General features: G+C 43.1%; 1 long non-coding RNA gene across 1 annotated transcript; it reads right to left on the reverse strand.

Moving 5' to 3' along the window:
• Window positions 1–6,984: 6,984 nt before the first annotated feature.
• LOC125008207 lies at window positions 6,985–9,593 on the reverse strand. The gene is made up of 3 exons (XR_007112855.1): window positions 8,374–9,593; window positions 8,141–8,187; window positions 6,985–7,986 (listed from the first exon to the last, which is right to left on the reverse strand). It is a non-coding gene; the product is annotated as an uncharacterized LOC125008207 (long non-coding RNA).
• Window positions 9,594–19,039: the final 9,446 nt, after the last annotated feature.

Below are 19,039 nucleotides of genomic sequence, written 5' to 3' on the forward strand. Positions count from 1 at the left end.
TTCTGAATCGTCTTTTGAATCGTCGTGGTGGATCAGAAGTCTAAACATGGACAAAGGAGACTGGCTGGTGGAGCCTCTAGTGGGTGTTAGAGGAACTGCAGGTTGTGGCTGCCTTGTTCAGTCCTCACATCAACACCTGGTCTCACCTGGTCTCACCTGGTCCATCTACCTGGTGTTAATGAATTAAAATGAGTCTCCAACCAGCTCTGGAGATCTGGTCTCAGTCTGTGTGTAAATCAGCAGCAGCGCCACCATGTGGTCAGTATAATACTGTATCATCTGTTGTCTCTGATGGATCTGTACCTACCACTGGATCAGAACCATTTAAAGAACAACCAGACGCATAATACTACATTTTTTAATCTTGTACATGATGTTCACGCTACTTCTGGTGCAGGTAAGATCCACGCTATCCCTCAGACGGTTCTTCTAGCGGCTCCGTTCCTCTTCTTCTTCTTCTTCTTCTTCTTCTTCTTCTGTGATCGTCTTTCTTGGATGTGTTTGTTCAGGGGTCACTCGCCAGCGCAACAGTGGTGGAGCATGAACACACACATTATCCGATGAAAACTCTGATTCCAGTCGCATTATCTGGGCGTCTCAATCGGATAAAGAGAACTCTGATTTTAATCGGACTAACGTGTTTACATGCACTTAAGTTCTCCTGTTAGAGTCCGATTAAGGCAATAATTCATTTTTTTCACGTGGATGTAAACGCACTGAGTGTTCATACCTGGACTCTAGAGACCACATCAGAGTTCAGACCTGGACCTGTTTAACCTGGATCAGTATCCATCCAGGTCATTGCGATATCGATGCTTTAAAAGAATTCGTGCTGACATGAACTAGTTCAATTCAATTCAATTCAGTTTTATTTATATAGCGTCAATAACAACACAAATCGTCTCCAGACGCTTCACAAAAACCAGCCTGAAACCTCCAGAGCAGCCTGAGGGAAAAACTCCCTTTAACAGGAAGAAACCTGGAGCAGAACCAGCTCATATGGAGGAACCATCTGCTGAAGACCAGCCGGGTAGAACCAGAGAAGATAGAGAGAGAAGAAGAACAGGAGAAACAAGATAAACTAACTTCTGTCATAGATACAAACATCAAGCTGAAGGAAACATGTAGGATCTAGTAATATAACACATAGCTGATGATCTGTGACAGTTTGTGAGTATAACAGGAATCATGGGCAGGTTGGTGAATAGTTCATCTAGGTAGGAGTGGACACCTGGAGGAGGACATGAAGACTGGGACAGATGTAGTTTATGGAGCTCCACAGGTCTGATACACAGACTCCAGACCATGAAGACTGGGCTGGTTGATGAGGCCACGGCAGCAGATGTAGCTTAGAACTCCACAGGTCAGATATTCAGCCTCCAGACCAGAGACCCTCACAAGAAGATGGAGGGGAGAGAGGGAGACACAGTGGTTAGTAAATTATAAGAGACAGAAAATAAAATGATAAGATATTAGAGGACAAAGAGGAGAGGACATGTCCTCAGTGCATCGTCCCCCTGCAGCCTCGGCCTATAGCAGCATAACTAAGGGATGGTTAAGTCCAGCTCTAACTATAAGCTTTGTCTAAAAGGAAAGTCTTAGTCCTGACCTTAAACGTAGAGACTGTGTCTGCCTCCAGAACCCAAACTGGGAGCTGGTTCCATAGGAGAGGAGCCTGATAGCTGAAGGCTCTACCTCCCATTCTACTTTTAGAACCTCTAGGAACCACAAGCAGACCTGCACTTAGAGATGGTAGTGATCTGTTGGGACAGTCTGGTTCTATGAGGTCTTTCAGATATGATGGAGCTCGGCCTTTCAGGGCCTTGTATGTAAGGAGGAGGATTTTAAATTCAGTTCTAGATTTTAAAGGAGCCAATGAAGAGAAGCTAATACTGGAGTAATATGATCTCTCTTGCTAATTCCTGTCAGTGCTCTTGCTGCAGCATTTTGAATCAATTGGAGGCTTTTTAAAGAGTATTTGGAGCCAGACTGTAACGAGTTACAATAATCCAGCCTGGAAGACACAAATGCATCAACTAGTTTTTCCGCATCTCTCTGAGAAAGGATGCTCCTAATGTTGATGATATTACGAAGGTGGAAGAAAGCAGTCCTGGTCACCTGCTTTATGTGAGAATTAAAGGACATATCCTGGTCAAATATAACACCAAGGTTTTTCACAGTAGTACTGGAGGCCAAGGTAACGCCATCCAACAAAAGCAGGTGATTAGATAATGAATCTCTGACATGTTTAGAACCAAATACAATAACTTCAGTTTTGAAGTTAAAAAGAGTTCTGAGTTTAAAAGTAGAAAATTACAGGTCATCCAGGCCTTTATGTCTTTAAGGCGCTTGGAGTTTAACCAGCAGATTAGTTTCGTCTGGTTTCATGGATAAATATAGCTGGGTATCATCTGCGTAGCAATGGAAGTTTATGCCGTGCTTTCTAATAATATTGTCTAAGGGAAGCATGTATAATGTGAATAATATTGATCCTAGCACAGAACCCTGAGGAACTCCATAGCTTACTTTGGTATATATAGAAGAGTTGTTGTTTACATGGACAAACTGGAATCTGTCAGACAGATATGATTCAAACCAGTCTAGTGCAGTTCCTGTAATTTAACAGTGACTAGTGACTAGTGACTCTACATGAGAGATTCAGACAAATCCAGCAGGTGTTTTACCAACAACGTGGTCTCTGGACTCCAGCTCCAGGCTTCTCATCATCAGCAGCTTTAATGAATCCTGGTGGAATCCTTTCACGCCGCGGAGGTTTAACAAGCTCTGTTTGTTCATGGAGGAGGCTCCACGGTGATGATCTGCTCTCAGCTCCCAGATAATACCCAAGACAAACGGCCCTAGAAAGGACAGAGCTGATTGGGAATGAAGAGCTGTTAATGAGATGGAGAGTCAGAGGCCCAGATCAGCTCAGGTTTAACCACTGTGGTGACTCTAATACCATATGGTTCACAGAGGCATTAAACACTACGAAAGCCTTGATACGAACATATCTGAGGATGTAAATAAATATCACAACGTCAGTCTGTTACAGAAGGTTTGAAGGGATGAAAGATGGAGGCTCCATGAGAAACATCTGCTGATGTGTTACATTTCCTTTTAACCCCTAACATTCCCAAAGTAACTGAATGCTGCTCATGAACAGTTTAGAGCTCATTCATGGTCTTGGTCTCTTTTCAAACCTTAGACTCTGAAGTTTCTATCACAAAAGTCAGAATCACTCTAAGTGGTTTTGTTCTTGAGGAACCAAAGTTAAAATCAAATCAAAGTTTTTTTGTTTTTGAAAAATGCGCCTGAAAGAGTGGCTGCATGCTTGAAGCCGTCTTAGCTTTGAGTTTCTGACTTGCACATGACTGACAGCGTCCTGGAAACTGAATCAGAACAAACCCAGTCCTCCTGCTTGACCCAAACACACACATTTAATTAACTGTCAGACCTGATGAAGACCAATGATGTCACTACCTAATCTCTACCTAATCGAGAGAAACCAGGATCTGTTCTTCAGTGGACCAGGACAGGTCCACATCAGGGATGAGGCTGAAACACTAGTTGATGCATTAGAGTCCAGGTCCAGGCTGGATCAGTGCCATTCATTACTGGCCCCAAACGCTCTTTAAAACTCAGAGACAGAGAGTTTAAACTCCTCATCCCTCCATCTTAAAGATCATCTCAAAGTTCAGGTCTACTTGTGTTTCCTAAAGGTTCTAGAGTAGAATGGGGGGTAGAGCCTTCAGCTACCAGGACCTTCTCCAGTCTGGGTTCAGGAGGCAGACCCCCTCAGGACCAAGACTTTCCTCTTTGATAAAGTTGACAGGTGGAGCTGGACTGAACCGTCCCTTAGTGATGCTGTTATAGACCATGGTTGTATCTGTGACAGATGGATGTTTATCTCTCTCTTTTTCTGTCTCTACCTAAACTTCCCTCCACCTGTGCTGGTTCAGGTTCTGGTTCTGGTTCTGGTTCTGCTCAAGATTTTTCCCACCGCTGCTGTGGTTTCAGACCATTAAGGGTCTTCAGACAGTTTGTGTTGAGGCTGTAGAAATAAAACTGAAGTACAACACATTCAGAAACTCTCAGGGTGCAGCTCTCACTTCACGTCAATAAAAAGAAACGACAGCTGAAGAATCTCTGTGAAGGTTCTCAGTCATCCAGGTCATGTGATCCTGGACTTGTAGAATTTCTGACAGGTCCAGTTGCCTTTATTCAATGTCTTTTGGACGGATGAAGAAGCAGAAATGTGTTGTGAACAGAGATGAATGCATCCTCAGTTCAACACAGTTCATCCCACAGACGTCTGGGATCCATGAGGAGAAGCTTCAGTTTCAGTTTTGGCTTCAGTTTGACGCCTCAGGATGTTTCAGGTTCACTGAACTGAATCACACACACAGATCAGTGTGAGTGAATTAATGTGCAGATGCTGTTTCATTCACACTGGCAGTGAGAATGAACTTAATCCTCTGAGCTCTTGTTGAGACTTGTCCTCATGTTTCTCAGGCCACAAAAACACAAACTTTAAAACTAAACCCACCTCCTGACATCCCCGGGTGCCTGATGCTCATGTAGTTTGTCGTCCACTGGGGAGAAGAACCTGACGTTAGCATCACTGCATTTATCAGAGGGATAGGTTTAAACGTCCTCTTCAAATAAATAAGTTACTAATTTAAAAAAATAAAAATAAAAATAAATACTTTTAAGAGATTTCATGAGCATTAAATCAGTTTTAGCTGATGCAGAAAATATCATCATTCAGACTGAACATTAACATATGATCCAGGTTTGAACCCTGATCTGGTCGATGTTGATTCATCTGGGTTTTAATTGAACTATTTAACTGTAGCTGGTTCTAAAACATGGATCATCTCCTCAGATCAGTCCAGATTAACTCTATCCTCCACAATATTTAGATTAGAACCACTTCACTAGTGGTCACTAGTTGAATCTTCTAGAAGATGAGGATCTAAAAGATTTCAGGAGACGTTTTTAGGGTTTTATTTGAACTTTCAGTGTATCTGAGAATGTCTTTTAACATTTAGCCCACGTCCAGGTAAGTCTCCCTGTAAGTAGCTGAGGAGTAACTAAACTGTGTTGTTCTGTTAAGTGATGTGTTCTAATCAAACAGTGCTGCAGTAAATCTTCTCCGAAGGTGAATCACCGCCTTATGTTTTTTAGATTTGAATCAATTCGTTCTCCTCCAGATCCTCTGATGTAGCACCTAAATGCGTCTAAAGGAGTCTTATCTCAGGGCTGATTCCAGGACATTCTCATTGTAACTCTGATCAACGAATGGTCTTAGTGAGGATGTGTGGTTGAGCCCGTTGCTACGTATGAGGCATCATTTCATTGATCCTAAAAGCTTCTGCTGAATCAGAAAGAACATAATTTCTGGGTTTGCTAACTGGCTGGATTCCTGCACCATCCAATCTGTGGCGTTGAATTTATTCAGTGTTTGGAGAATATCTCTCCTGCCTCTTCTTTCCACCATGTTCTCCTCTCTAAGCCACACAATCACGCAATATTTTTATTTTAATAATTCAATAACCCCCCCGGCCCCTTCTCAAAAATGGTTTGGTCCATGCTTGTTCTTCCTCATGTGAATTAAGTGAGTGCAAACAAACAAACTCAGAGAAGAAGATCAATTAAGATGATGCCCCAAAAAACACAAATCTAAGAACACCGGAAAGACTTGAGACGGAGGCCAGGAGTAGGAGCAGCAGAGCAGAGACCAGGACACCAGAGCTGAGCTGTCATCAGGTGACAGGTGGACTTCACTCTGGATAAGTCTCCAGTTCATTGTAGAGCAAAGATTCCTAGTGTCTGTAGTGTCTGTATGTTTCACATCTCTGTGGACAGTGTCAGCATTCAAGTTCTACTGTGTAATTATAAGCATTAGGCGAGGGTCAATTAACCTTCTAACATAGCTGAAATACAAAAAATGTTAAATAAAGTAAAAACACAATTTCAAATTTTGAACAGTTTACACTGGAATAGTTTTAGTATTTTTAATTAAACCGTAATTGTTCCTGTTTCTTTATTTCATTTTGATAACTTTTATTTATTTAGCTGTAGATTTAGCTGTAAATGTCCCCAGATCTCCAGATCAGCAGGCAGTGCTAACATGGGGCCATGCAAAACTGTTTTACTACTAGTGTGGGATTATTCTACAGTATTTATTCATCATCACATTAAGATATTCCATCTTTAGTCAATCTATCGCATTAATTCCTCTCTCAAACAGTAGAAAATGTTGTGAACATGTGATTATGCATGTAAAATACCGCGATACCGTCAGAATTTAGAAAAATACTTTAATATAGACGTATAGGTAGGTAACAGTCTTGGTCATACCACCCAGACCTACCTGGAGGCAAAGTCTTAGAAAACATCAGGATTCTAATCTTTAGGAATAAAGGTCCTGGTTTTCCCTGCAACTCTCCCCACATCACAGACAAGGCAGGAGTGTATGTGTGTGTGTGTGTGTGTGTGTCTGTGTGTGTGTGTGTGTGTGTGTGTGTGTGTGTGTGTGTGTTAGTGTGTGTGTGTGTGTGTGTGTGTGTGTGTGTGTTAGTGTGTGTTAGTGTGTGTGTGTGTGTGTGTGTGTGTGTGTGTGTGTGTGTTAGTGTGTGTGTGTGTGTGTGTGTGTGTGTGTGTGTGTGTGTGTGTGTGTGTGTGTTTGTGGCCTTGAGGCATTTTGTCACTTAGGACATTTGGCCGATCAGTTTTCTTCCTCCTGACGTGAGCGCTTCAAAGGCCGGATGTGGAGGTCAGAGTTCAGGACGGGACGAGGTCTAACTGGTTTAGGAAGGTTTAGTCTTCACTCTGAAATCCATCTCCTCTTTGTTTGGCCTCATTTCTCTGCCAGCTCTCTTCCTCGTTGGTGTTTCTCTGCTTCACTGATCTGCAGAGGACATGAACTGATCCTCATGTTCTCCTGCCATCACTGAATAAATGTAGAGGAGGAAACACTGAGACAGGAGAAATAAAATCACTTTATTGAAGCTCTCAGTGGGACTAAATGTTGAACTTTCGATTCTTCCACCAGTGAACATGATGATCTTGTTGGAGGAACAGACCAACAGATGCTCTGCAGAGAAACATGAGGCTCTGCTGCCTCCTGCTGTCCACCCAGAGAATCACACTCTGCACCTTGTTAAAGGTTAAAAGAAGTTTTTCTGATGAGAACGTCCACATCAGTTCATTGCTCGTCTTCATGCTGGTCCTCCTGTCTGCTTCTCCAACCACCATCTACTGTAGGTAACACACCGACTATGGAGAAGAACCTCAACCAACCAAACCATCTCTGTTACCATGGTGACCTATCTCCGTTACCATGGACACACACATTAATCTGGCTCTGAGATACAGAGTGAGTGATCCTGTACAGACTGAACTCTCTGTTCAGCAGAAAGAGAGTTTCTCTACCAGGAGGAAACTCTTTAAACTACAGAGACACTGAAGAACCAGGAGGAGGATACCAGACTGTAAATCCAGGAGAGAGAGGTTGAGTGAATGTGGTGTTGAAGGTGTGGAGGTGGATCAGTTTGTTAGAGGAGACTCTGTAGAAGGACAGAGTTCCAGCAGGACAGTCCACATACACAGAGACTCTATTAGAGACAGAGGACGAGGAGATGGATGTTTTTATGTTATTGTGCCAGACATAGTAACCATGACGATCAGAGCATCTCAGACTCCAGGACTGATCATTAAATCCAAAAACACAGTCATCTCTGTCTCCTCTCCTTTTGATTCCTCTGTAACTCACTGATATAAAAACATCTTGTCTCCACTCGACCTCCCAGTAACATCGACCAGTCAGAACATCTCTACACAGCAGCTGAGAACACGACTCAAATCTGTCTGGATGATCAGGATATGGCTGCTCCTCCATCACATATGTCACCTTCCTGTTGTCGTCAGACAGTTTGAGGTTCCTGTTTACTGAGTTTGTGTCGACTGTGAGTTGGCAGAAATCTGATGGAGAGAACAAACACAATATAGCAGCAGTTATTGATCCATCATGTGTTCATGTATTGACTCTCTGATGATGTGAATGAGTGATGGGACAGTTTGAACATGGGTGAATGTGCTGCTTTGTTTCCATGAATCTAATGAAAACCACACTTACACTTCCTCAGACCTGGTTTCAACCATTGGACTCCACAAGGCTCCACCCTGAAAGGAAAGGGGGGGTCAGAGCAGCACAGTCTCTGTCAGCATCGCTCTCATACACTAACTTCACTTCTTCTCTACAAATGCTCTTCTGTGTTGACATGGAGCACTGACAGTGAGACAGAACATGTTTCCAGCTTTTTCTCCTCTATCAGACTTTGTCAGTGGCTGCAGCAGGTCTCTCCATACCTGAGAGTGTCCAGTCTCCAGCGTGGATCCTCCAGTCCAGCAGACAGCAGCTCCACTCCCTTGTCTCCTGGATGGTTGTAGCTCAGGTCCAGCTCTCTCAGATGGGAGGGGTTGGAGCTCAGAGCTGAGGCCAGAGAAGAACATCCTTCCTCTGTGATCAGACAACCTGACAGACTGGAAACACACCAAACAACACACACGTCAGATCATCTGAAGGAATACTAAAAGAAGAAAGAGCCACGGAGAAGTCATCAGATGAAGAGCTGTAGGAGACAGACTCCTACTCCTACTCCCACCATCAAATGTGAGACTTTTTCTTTCCTTTTACCAAAAACTTTTTACTGCGTCAGGGTGGAGCTTTTTTAGTTGTTATTCACAGTATGTTCATGTTTGAGCATAAAACTAATTTTGTAAATGTCTTTATGTTTACTGTACGTTGCCCGTGTGTGTTCACTGCTACTTGATGTTCAACTCTAAACGTACTGTACACATAAATTACCTCACATAGTGAGAGACTCCAGTGCAACAGTCGGTCTTTAAGCTCCTGTATTAGTTGTGAAAGCATTAATGATTTGAAAATGACAAACATTTTAACTCTTGCTACTGTGCATTAGAGGAAACCCCTTCCATTGTAACACCGGCTGTTACTGTGCATAGAAGGACTTGGACTGATTGTTCTCTCCTGGCCTCTTACCCGGCCCACGGAGCACCACCAACCGCTTCACATTTCTAACGGATTTTCCCCACTCGGCGACAAACCCGCTGAGAAGCCAACTCTGGTAATTGCCGACTCGATTTTGCGGAACCTGAAGTTAGAGAAACCAGCGACCATAGTTAGATGCGTTCCAGGGGCCAGAGCGGGCGACACCAAATCTTACCTGAAACTGCTGGCTAATGCTAATGCTAATGCTAATGCTAATGCTAATGCTAAGGCTAAGGCTACGTATGGTACAATTGTTATACACGTCGGCAGTAATGACCAACAGTTACGTCAATCGGAGGTCACTAAACTTAATGTTGAATCGGTGAGTAAGTTTGCTAAAACTATGTCGGACTCCGTAGTTTTCTCTGGTCCCCTGCCCAATCTGACCAGTGACCATATGTATAGTCGCATGTCGTCATTCCACCGCTGGTTGTCTAGGTGGTGTCCAACCAACGACGTGGCCTATGTTGATAATTGGAATTTGGCCGATTTTATTAACACCCCAAAACCATGACAACCCAGAGTTCAGCCCAGGAGGCAGAGTTGCAGTCTTACACGCCTCTCTGCATAGAAACTGAAGGTCTAACCGTATATTCTCACAACCCTCTATTGTCCGATCATTCTCTTTAACATTTGAATTTACTATAAGTAATTACACAGAAATTGTAAAGACATTTCGTTATGGTCGACACTTATGGTCGATCTGATGATGCTGTGACTAGATATAAGGAATTAATACCTTCAATATTTAACTCAGTGCCTTATGTTAGTGATGTGGATGTCAGCAACCACAATCTAACTCCATCACAAATAGATTATTCTGTTGACAGCACGACAGCATCGCTTAGTACAACTCTAAATCTAGTTGCTCCTCTTAAAAAGAAGGTGGTAAATCGAAGGAGGGCAGCTCCATGGTATAATTCACAGTTGCGTAGTTCAAAGCTGGCAGTTCGAAAGCTGGAAAGAATTTGTCATTCCACTAGTTCTGAAGAAGCTCACATAGCCTGGAAAGATAGTTTAACAACTTATAAAAAACTCTCCGTAAGATTAGAACAGCGTATTATTCTTCATTAATAGAAGAAAACAAGAACAACCCTAGATTTCTTTTCAGCTGTAGCCAGGCTGACAAAGAGTCACAGCTCTGTTGAGCATCTATTCCTTCAGACCTCAGCAGTAATGATTTCATGAGCTTCTTCTCTGATAAAATTGTTGGCATTAGAGATAAAATTCATAGCATCATTCCATCTGTCAAAGATGTGAGTACAGTGGCATTAGAAAACCTCTGCAGGACTGAGTCAGTATTTGGATTCTTTCTCTCTAATTGATCTTCCTGAGCTCACTTCAGTTATTACAGCATCTAAACCATCAACTTGTCTTTTAGACTCCATCCCGACTAAGTTGCTCCAGGAGGTTTTTCCATTAATTAATACCTCCATATTAAATCAGATAAACTTATCTTTATTAACAGGATATGTGCCCCAGTCTTTTAAAACTGCTGTAATTAAACCTGTACTTAAAAAACCCACTCTTGACCCAGATGTTTTAGCAACTATAGGCCAAGTTCCAACCTTCCTTTTATCTCTAAAGTTCTGGAAAGGGTTGTTGTCAATCAGTTGGTTGATCATTTAAACAGGAATGGTTTGTTTGAAGAGTTTCAGTCAGGTTTTAGAGCTCATCATAGCACAGAAACAGCTCTGGTCAAAGTTACCAATGATCTCCTCATGGCTTCAGACGATGGACTTGTCTCTATACTTGTCCTGCTAGATCTCAGTGCTGCATTTGACACTATTGATCACAATATTCTACTACAGAGACTTGAAAGTGTGATCAAGATTACAGGAACTGCACTAGACTGGTTTGAATCATATCTGTCAGACAGATTCCAGTTTGTCCATGTAAACAACAACTCTTCTATATATGCCAAAGTAAGCTATGGGGTTCCTCAGGGTTCTGTGCTAGGACCAATATTATTCACATTATACATGCTTCCCTTAGGCAATATTATTAGAAAGCACGGCATAAACTTCCATTGCTACGCAGATGATACCCAGCTATATTTATCCATGAAACCAGATGAAACTAATCCGCTGGTTAAACTCCAAGCGCCAAAAAGGTCTGGATGACCTGTAATTTTCTACTTTTAAACTCAGACAAAACAGAAGTTATTGTATTTGTCTCTAAACATGTCAGAGATTCATTATCTAATCACCTGCTTTTGTTGGATGGCATTACCTTGGCCTCCAGTACTACTGTGAAAAACCTTGGTGTTATATTTGACCAGGATATGTCCTTTAATTCTCACATAAAGCAGGTGACCAGGACTGCTTTCTTCCACCTTCGTAATATCAACAACTTTAGGAGCATCCTTTCTCAGAGTGATGCGGAAAAACTAGTTGATGCATTTGTGTCTTCCAGGCTGGATTATTGTAGTGTGAAATAGCTTTTAAGACACACACACACAATAAATGGAAAATTTACAAGAATTTCATGTATCGACCTACAATGAAGAAATGGTTGAATCTGATCAAATACAGTAAAAATGTCAAATATCACTAGTTTTCTGCTAAATGAAACATTAACATCACAGAATGAAAAACACTTAAAACTTTGTATTTTCAGACTGGCATTTAAAGGCAGTTTCTTTATGCGTGTACAAAATGCATCACAGGAGTATCAATGACATGTGGGAGAAAGTGGGAGAATATAGTTAATGGGGCAAATTAGCTGTGAAATAGCCCTGATTTAAAAGTATGATTGTTTATGAGACTAAAATAAATATCTTGAATAAATTTGACTGCTAAATAACCTCAATATGTTTGAGCTATTGGACAAAGTATCACATGTAAATTTCATAACAGACTTCATCTGACCTGAGAGTTTCCAGTTTACAGTGAGGACTCTCCAGTCCAGCAGACAGCAGCTTCACTCCTGAATCCTGCAGGTTGTTGTTCCTCAGGTCCAGCTCTCTCAGACTGGAGGACTGGGAGCTGAGAACTGAGGACAGAGCTTCACAGCTTCTCTCTGAGAGGTTACAACTGCTCAGCCTGTAGAGACAAAGATCAACAAGATAGAAGACAAGACAGTGGCTAAACCTTGGTGTAAATCCCTATACACTACAAAAGTATAGTTAATTACTGTATAACTGCAACGAAGTAATCAGAGTATTAATACACGGCCTACCTCCACACCGCTCCGCACCGCCCACTTTAAATCGCTATTTCCATAGATAAAAAAAAGCTGGTGAGGTGTGGTGTGGTGAGGAGGTAGGACGTCTATGGAAGTCCAGCTTTAGTAACAAAACCAAAGTGGAAGTTATTTATGTTGAAAGAGGTTTTTATTGAAGCTGCATTGACTTTATAATTTGAATTTCTCCGGAACAGTTTCACTTGTCCAGAGATTTGACTCCTGCAGATCTGGACTTTATTCACCCCAGCCTAAGATGCTAATCTGTTAAATTACTAATTGTTCTGAACAATATTCCCATTCTCCAGGAGCACAACTCTGACCGTGTTACACACAACATCTAGTGGTAGAACAACTACACATAGAACCCATTAAGGGTCACAGCGTTCAGCGGCATCTCAAACTTCTGTCAAGGTTCTATGTCTGTCTTTTATTTTATGATCATGTTTTGAAGTTTCCTGTTTTATTTTGTCATGTTTCCTAGTTTCCTGTCCATCATGTTTCCTTGTGGTTTTGTTATGTCTGGCTGTGTCATGTTGTGTTTCCTGTTTTATTTTGTTAAGTTCCAGATTTCCTGTCTTGTGCCTCTTTGTCTGTCTTGTCAGCCCTGGGCCTTCTTGTGTATATAGTCCTGCCTTCCCTTTGTTCCTTGTCGCGTCGTTAATGTTAGATCCATGTTTCTACGTCTTGTTCCATGTTACCGTGCCATGTTTGATCATTCTTTTGTATTTTTGGTGTTTTTTGGATTGGTTTTTGGTTAATTATTAAAAACCCTGTTTCCCTGGATTCCCTGCCTCCTCATCCTTATTTTCCTGCATCTGGGTCCTCTTCTGTAGTAGTACTGGAGGCCAAGGTAACGCCATCCAACAAAAGCAGGTGATTAGATAATGAATCTCTGACATGTTTAGAGCCAAACACAATAACTTCTGTTTCGTCATGAGTTTAAAAGTAGAAAATTACAGGTCATCCAAGCCTTTATGTCTTTAAGGCGCTTGGAGTTTAACCAGTCTGTCCATAACTAACACCATGTTCTAACATAGGGTTGTTCATTGGTGCTCTTGGCACCATGATGGCCCTGGTCATAGGTCGTTGATTGACTTTTTTGTAGTCATATCATCTGACCTGCGACCGTATGTTCTGGACACTCGGGTGAAGAGAGGAGCAGAGCTGTCAACTGATCACCACCCGGTGGCAGGTGAAGACGGTGCACAGACCTGGTAGGCCCAGACGAATAGTGAGGGTCTTCTGGGAACGCCTGGTGGAAGAACTTGTCAAGATGGGTTTTAACTTTTTAACTCCCACCTCCAACAGAGCTTCAACTGCATCCCAGGGGCAGTGGGGGGCATTGAGTCTGAATGGGCCATCTTCCACTCCGCCATTGTCGAGGCGGCTGTTGTGAGTTGCGGCTGCAAGGTCGCTGGTGCTGGTCGTGGTGGAAGCCCCCAAACCTGCTGGTGGACACCAGAGGTGAAGGGAGGGTCACAAGAGGGTGGTAAAAAAATGTCACAGTTTCACCTATTGGAATACATTTTACTCTAGATGCCTGAGAAGATGGCGCCGGTGTGTGTGGCCTGCCATCTCTTGCTGGCAATGCTGTTTGCTTTTGTGCTATTTCTGTTGATTTTTATCTCTAATGTCAGCTCACTGCTTGTGTACGACCACCAAATACTGCTGGATCTTTGCCCCTCTGCCAAAGATTTGGTGAAAGTCGACCACGATTGTCACACAACGCTTCAGCCGCCTCACTTCCCCGGCAGGATACCTACTCACCTGTGGCGCACCCTTGCTCCACCCCCACGCCGCCGGGGTAAACGCAGCAGCCAGCTTGTGGGGGTTAGGCTTTTTCTCCTCCCCTCTCCTCATGTCACTCTGTATCTCTTTTTTTCCTGTAATTTCCCAAATTTGTGGGACAAATAAAGGTTGACTGATTCTGACTGATTCTGATTCTGATAAAGCTTAAGGCTCTTTCGGCACAAATTCCCGTGGCCTCCCGGAGGAGAAACGGAGCGGTACCAGGTCTCTTCTTCCACCCGCATTCACTGGTGCCGGTCGTCGGTTCAGGTTCCTCACCACCTACGGACCCTGTGTTGAGCCCCATCAACAGCTGATGCCTCGGATGTGCCTGTCCGTGCCAGGTTCGGCCTTGTCAAAGCAAGATCGCTGGCAAATAAAACTTTTATTCTGAAGGATTTCTTTATGTCCCGTGGACTGGATTTTCTCTGTGTAATGGAGACATGGCTGAGTTCTGGTGATTCCATCTCTCTTATTGAACTCTCACCACTGGATTGCTGCTGTTTGAATTTGTTTTTAAAAGTGGCTTTAAATGCCAGCACATCTGCCTGCAGTCCTCATTCACAAGTTTCGAACTTTGCTTATTTGAACTGGGCCGCACTCATGTTGTCTTGTGTGCTGTCATCTATCGACCACCCAAGTACAATAAGGACTTTATCAGTGACTTTTCTGAATTCCTGGCTGAAATCCTGCCTAAATACAATCGTGTCCTTATTATTGGTGATTTTAATATTAACACTTGCTGCCCAGATGAGCCAATCTCCAGGAACTATTTAAATGTCACTGACTCTTTTAACTTAGTCTGTGTGTGGTCCTACCCATGAACTCGGGCACACACTTGACTTAGTACGCCGCACGGTCTGTGTGTTTCCAATTTGGACATTTGTGATGCTGTTTTCTCGGATCACATGCCGATTTTATTTGACATCCCCATTCAGTGTCCGGTTAAACTGTGCGCTCCTCCCCAATGCTGTCGTATGTTTAGCTCTTCTACTCCAGCTCTGTTCTCCTCAAATTTTATTGGGCTCTGTGAGCTAGAGGATAACTCTAAAGCCTCTATGTGCTTCAATACTGAGTAGCTGGCATTGAGTTTTCATTCCTTGTGTCTACAAACACTGGACATGATCGCTTCCTTGAAGAGACGACGCGCCAAACCTGTGCCTGAGCCCTGGCTGAATGACGCCACTTGTGCTGCCAGACAAGAGGTGGAAGAAGGACAGGCTGCATGTTTCTTTTGGTATTTTTAAAGAGAGCCTGTTTTGCTATTAGAAGATTGTAAAAGCTGAGAAAAATAAATATCTTTCAGAAATAATTGCTTCTTATAGTAACAACCCCAGTGCTCTTATCAAAGCCATAATTACTGTCCTCGATGCTCCCAAGTTTATTGGTTTTGATACCTCCACTGAAATCTGTGAAAGATTTCTCAACTTCTTCACTGATAAGATTGTGTCTACAAGAGCCTGTATCTCTCAGCCCTCCTATGACCCTTCGATTCCTTTGCCTTGCACATCTGTATTTGTTCAGTTTGAGCCGGTGTCCCTCTCCATTTTAAAGAACACAGTTAGTCATATGAAGCCCTCTGCTTCCCCTGTAGATGCCATCCCCCCCTCATCTGTTTAAAGAGGTACTTGCGACAACTGGACCAAGCGTCCTTGAGATTGTCTTCTGGTACAGTACCTGGGGATTTTAAATGTGCAGTAGTACGACCCCTACTTAAAAAACAGGCCTTGACCCCTCCTTCTGTTCCAACTTCAGGCCTATCTCTAATCTTTCATACATTTCCAAACTTTTAGAGAAGGTTGCCTACAATCAGCTGTTACCATTCTTAGAAGATAATGGCATCACTGAGCTTTTCCCTCCATAACACAGAGTCAGCACTTTTGAAGGTTTCACATGATATACTTCTGTCAACAGACTCTGGAAAGTTGCTTGTCCTAGTGCTCTTAGATTTGTCTGCTGCATTTGACACTGTTGATCACAGCATTTTAATCTCTCTCACTGTGTGGGCATCAAGGGTGTCGCCCTTGATGCCCACACAGGCATACCTGTTTTATTTGCTCTTTACTCACTCCCCCTTGGTTCTGTTTTTAGGAAACACAGTATCTCATTTCATCAACTACGTCAAATAGCAAAGGTGAAACCTATTTTGACTGAATTGGAGAAATTAATCCATGCTTTTATTACGACTCGTCTTGATTACTGCAATTCCTTGTATATAGGGATCAGCCAGGCTTCCATTGCCCGTCTGCAGCTTGTGCAGAATTCTGCTGCACGCCTGCTAACCCAGACCCGCAGACGTGAACACATCACTCCTATCCTGGCGTCCCTACACTGGCTTCCTGTACCACAGAATCAATTTTAAACTTTTGTTATTTGTTTTTAAATGCTTGAACAACCTTGCTCCATCATATTTATCTGATCTGCTTCAGCCTTACTGCCCATCCTGATCCCTAAGATCAGCCGACCAGATGTTGCTGACAATCCCTAAAACAAGGCTGAAGCTCAGAGGTGACGGAGCATTTGCCGTTGCTGCACCCAAGCTTTGGAATGACCTCCCTTTAAATGTCAGACAGGCCTCCTCGCTTCCTGTTTTTAAATTTCTCCAAAAAAACGCACTTTTATTCCCTCGCCTTTAACTTACCTTAACGTTTGTCTGTCATTGGCTAAGAAGCACTTGCAGTGAGCTTGTTTGTTCCTTTATTCTGTTTTCTTTGCTTTTTCTTGTTTATCTGTTTTTTGAAGTTGAAGTTTTGTGTTTATGTCTTTATGCCTTTTATTTTAATATTAAACCTATTTTATGTCCCAATGTAAAGCACTTTGGCTTCCCCTGTGGTTTTTAAATGTGCTATATAAATAAAGTTGATGGTGATGATTTTTTTTATGTCAAAATTTGTGTTGAGATAAACTTAGTTACAAAAAAATGCGCCATATGCAATAACACAGCCACAATGGCAGCGAAATGAAGAGAAAATTTTAAGCCCAAGTGGAAAAAATGTCCCTAAGATTGCCAGGGGGCTAGGCTTCCAACGAGTGGAAGAAGGTACTAACCCATCTCCAAGGTATAACCCTGCCTAGATGTCAGACCAGCCAAGAGCTAGAGCGTAAGCATGAAGTCACCAAAAAGGAAACGCTCCATCATGATCCTGGAGCTGTGACAGTATTGTTTTGACAGGATCTGCTGATGTTTCAACTAATTTTTAAAAATACTTAACTGGGACATTTGTATCTGTCTTATGTAATCAATGAATTCATGTTAATGATTCCATGATTACATTTATTTCATTGATACAGAAACACTGATTCACCAGGAGATTGAGCGGAGGTTTCATTTGCGATGCGGTATGATAAACTGAAGGTTCTGAAACCTCAACTCCTGTGGGTTCTACCTGAGTGGATCCAGTACTTACTGTGTACTTACAGAGCTTTGTTGGAGGCTTTGACCACTGGCAGCAGCCTCAGAAGTGCCTCCTCTGAAGCAGAGTATTTCTTCAGGTCAAACTCATTCAGATCTTCTCCTGATGACAGTAAGATGAAGCCCAGAGCTGACCACTGAGCAGGAGACAGTTCATCTGTGGAGAGACGTCCTGATCTCAGGGACTGTTGGATCTCCTCCACTAGAGAACCATCATTCAGTTCATTCAGACAGTGGAACAGATTGATGCTTCTCTCTGCAGACACATTCTCACTGATCTTCTCCTTGATGTACTGGACTGTTTCCTGATTGGTCTGTGAGCTACTTCCTGTCTGTGTCAGCAGGCCTCGTAGGAGAGTCTGATTGGTCTGCAGTGAAAGACCCAGGAGGAAGCGAAGGAACAAGTCCAGGTGTCCATTTGGACTCTGTAAGGCCTTGTCCACAGCACTCTGATGGAGATGTGTTAATATAGATTGGGGCATAAAGACTTTAGACAACAGAGATGTTGTTTGTTGATCTTCCATCAGATTGACTCCAGAGTTGATGAAGGTCAGATGGACATGAAGAGCAGCCAGAAACTCCTGAACGCTCAGATGGACGAAGCAGAACACCTTGTCCTGGTACAGGCCTCTCTCCTCTTTAAAGATCTGTGTGAACACTCCTGAGTACACTGAGGCTGTTGTGATATCGATGCCACACTCTGTCAGGTCTGATTCATAGAAGATCAGGTTTCCTTTCAGCAGCTGATCAAAAGCCAGTTTTCCCAGAGACTCAATCATCTCCCTGCTCTCTGGACTCCAGTGTGGATCTGTCTCAGCTCCTCCATCATACTTGACCTTCTTGACTTTGGCCTGAACCACCAGGAAGTGGATGTACATCTCAGTCAGGGTCTTGGGCAGCTCTCCTCCCTCTCTGGTTTCCAACACATCCTCCAGAACTGTAGCAGTGATCCAGCAGAAGACTGGGATGTGACACATGATGTGGAGGCTTCGTGATGTCTTGATGTGGGAGATGATGCTGCTGGCCTTCTTTCTGAACCTCTTCCTGAAGTACTCCTCCTTCTGGGGGTCAGTGAACCCTCTGACCTCTGTCACCATGTCAACATACTCAGGAGGGATCTGATTGGCTGCTGCAGGTCGTGTGGTTATCCAGAGGCGAGCAGAGGGAAGCAGGTTCCCCCTGATGAGGTTTGTCAGCAGCACATCCACTGAGGTGGACTCTGTAACATCAGTCAGGATCTCAGTCTTGTGGAAGTCCAGAGGAAGTCGACACTCATCCAGACCGTCAAAGATGAACACAACCTGGAAGTCTTCAAAGCTGCAGATTCCTGCTTCTTTGGTTTCAGTGAAGAAGTGATGAACAAGTTCCACCAAGCTGAACTTTCTCTCTTTCACCACATTCAGCTCTCTGAAAGACAATGGAAATATGAAGAGGATGTCCTGGTTGGCTTTGTCTTCAGCCCAGTCCAGAGTGAACTTCTGTGTTAAGACTGTTTTCCCAATGCCAGCCACTCCCTTTGTCATCAGTCTTCTGATTGGTCCATGTCTTCCAGGTGAGGCTTTAAAGATGTCTTCTTG

Source organism: Mugil cephalus, chromosome 5 (genome assembly GCF_022458985.1).
Source record: "Mugil cephalus isolate CIBA_MC_2020 chromosome 5, CIBA_Mcephalus_1.1, whole genome shotgun sequence".
Taxonomy (NCBI): domain Eukaryota; kingdom Metazoa; phylum Chordata; class Actinopteri; order Mugiliformes; family Mugilidae; genus Mugil; species Mugil cephalus.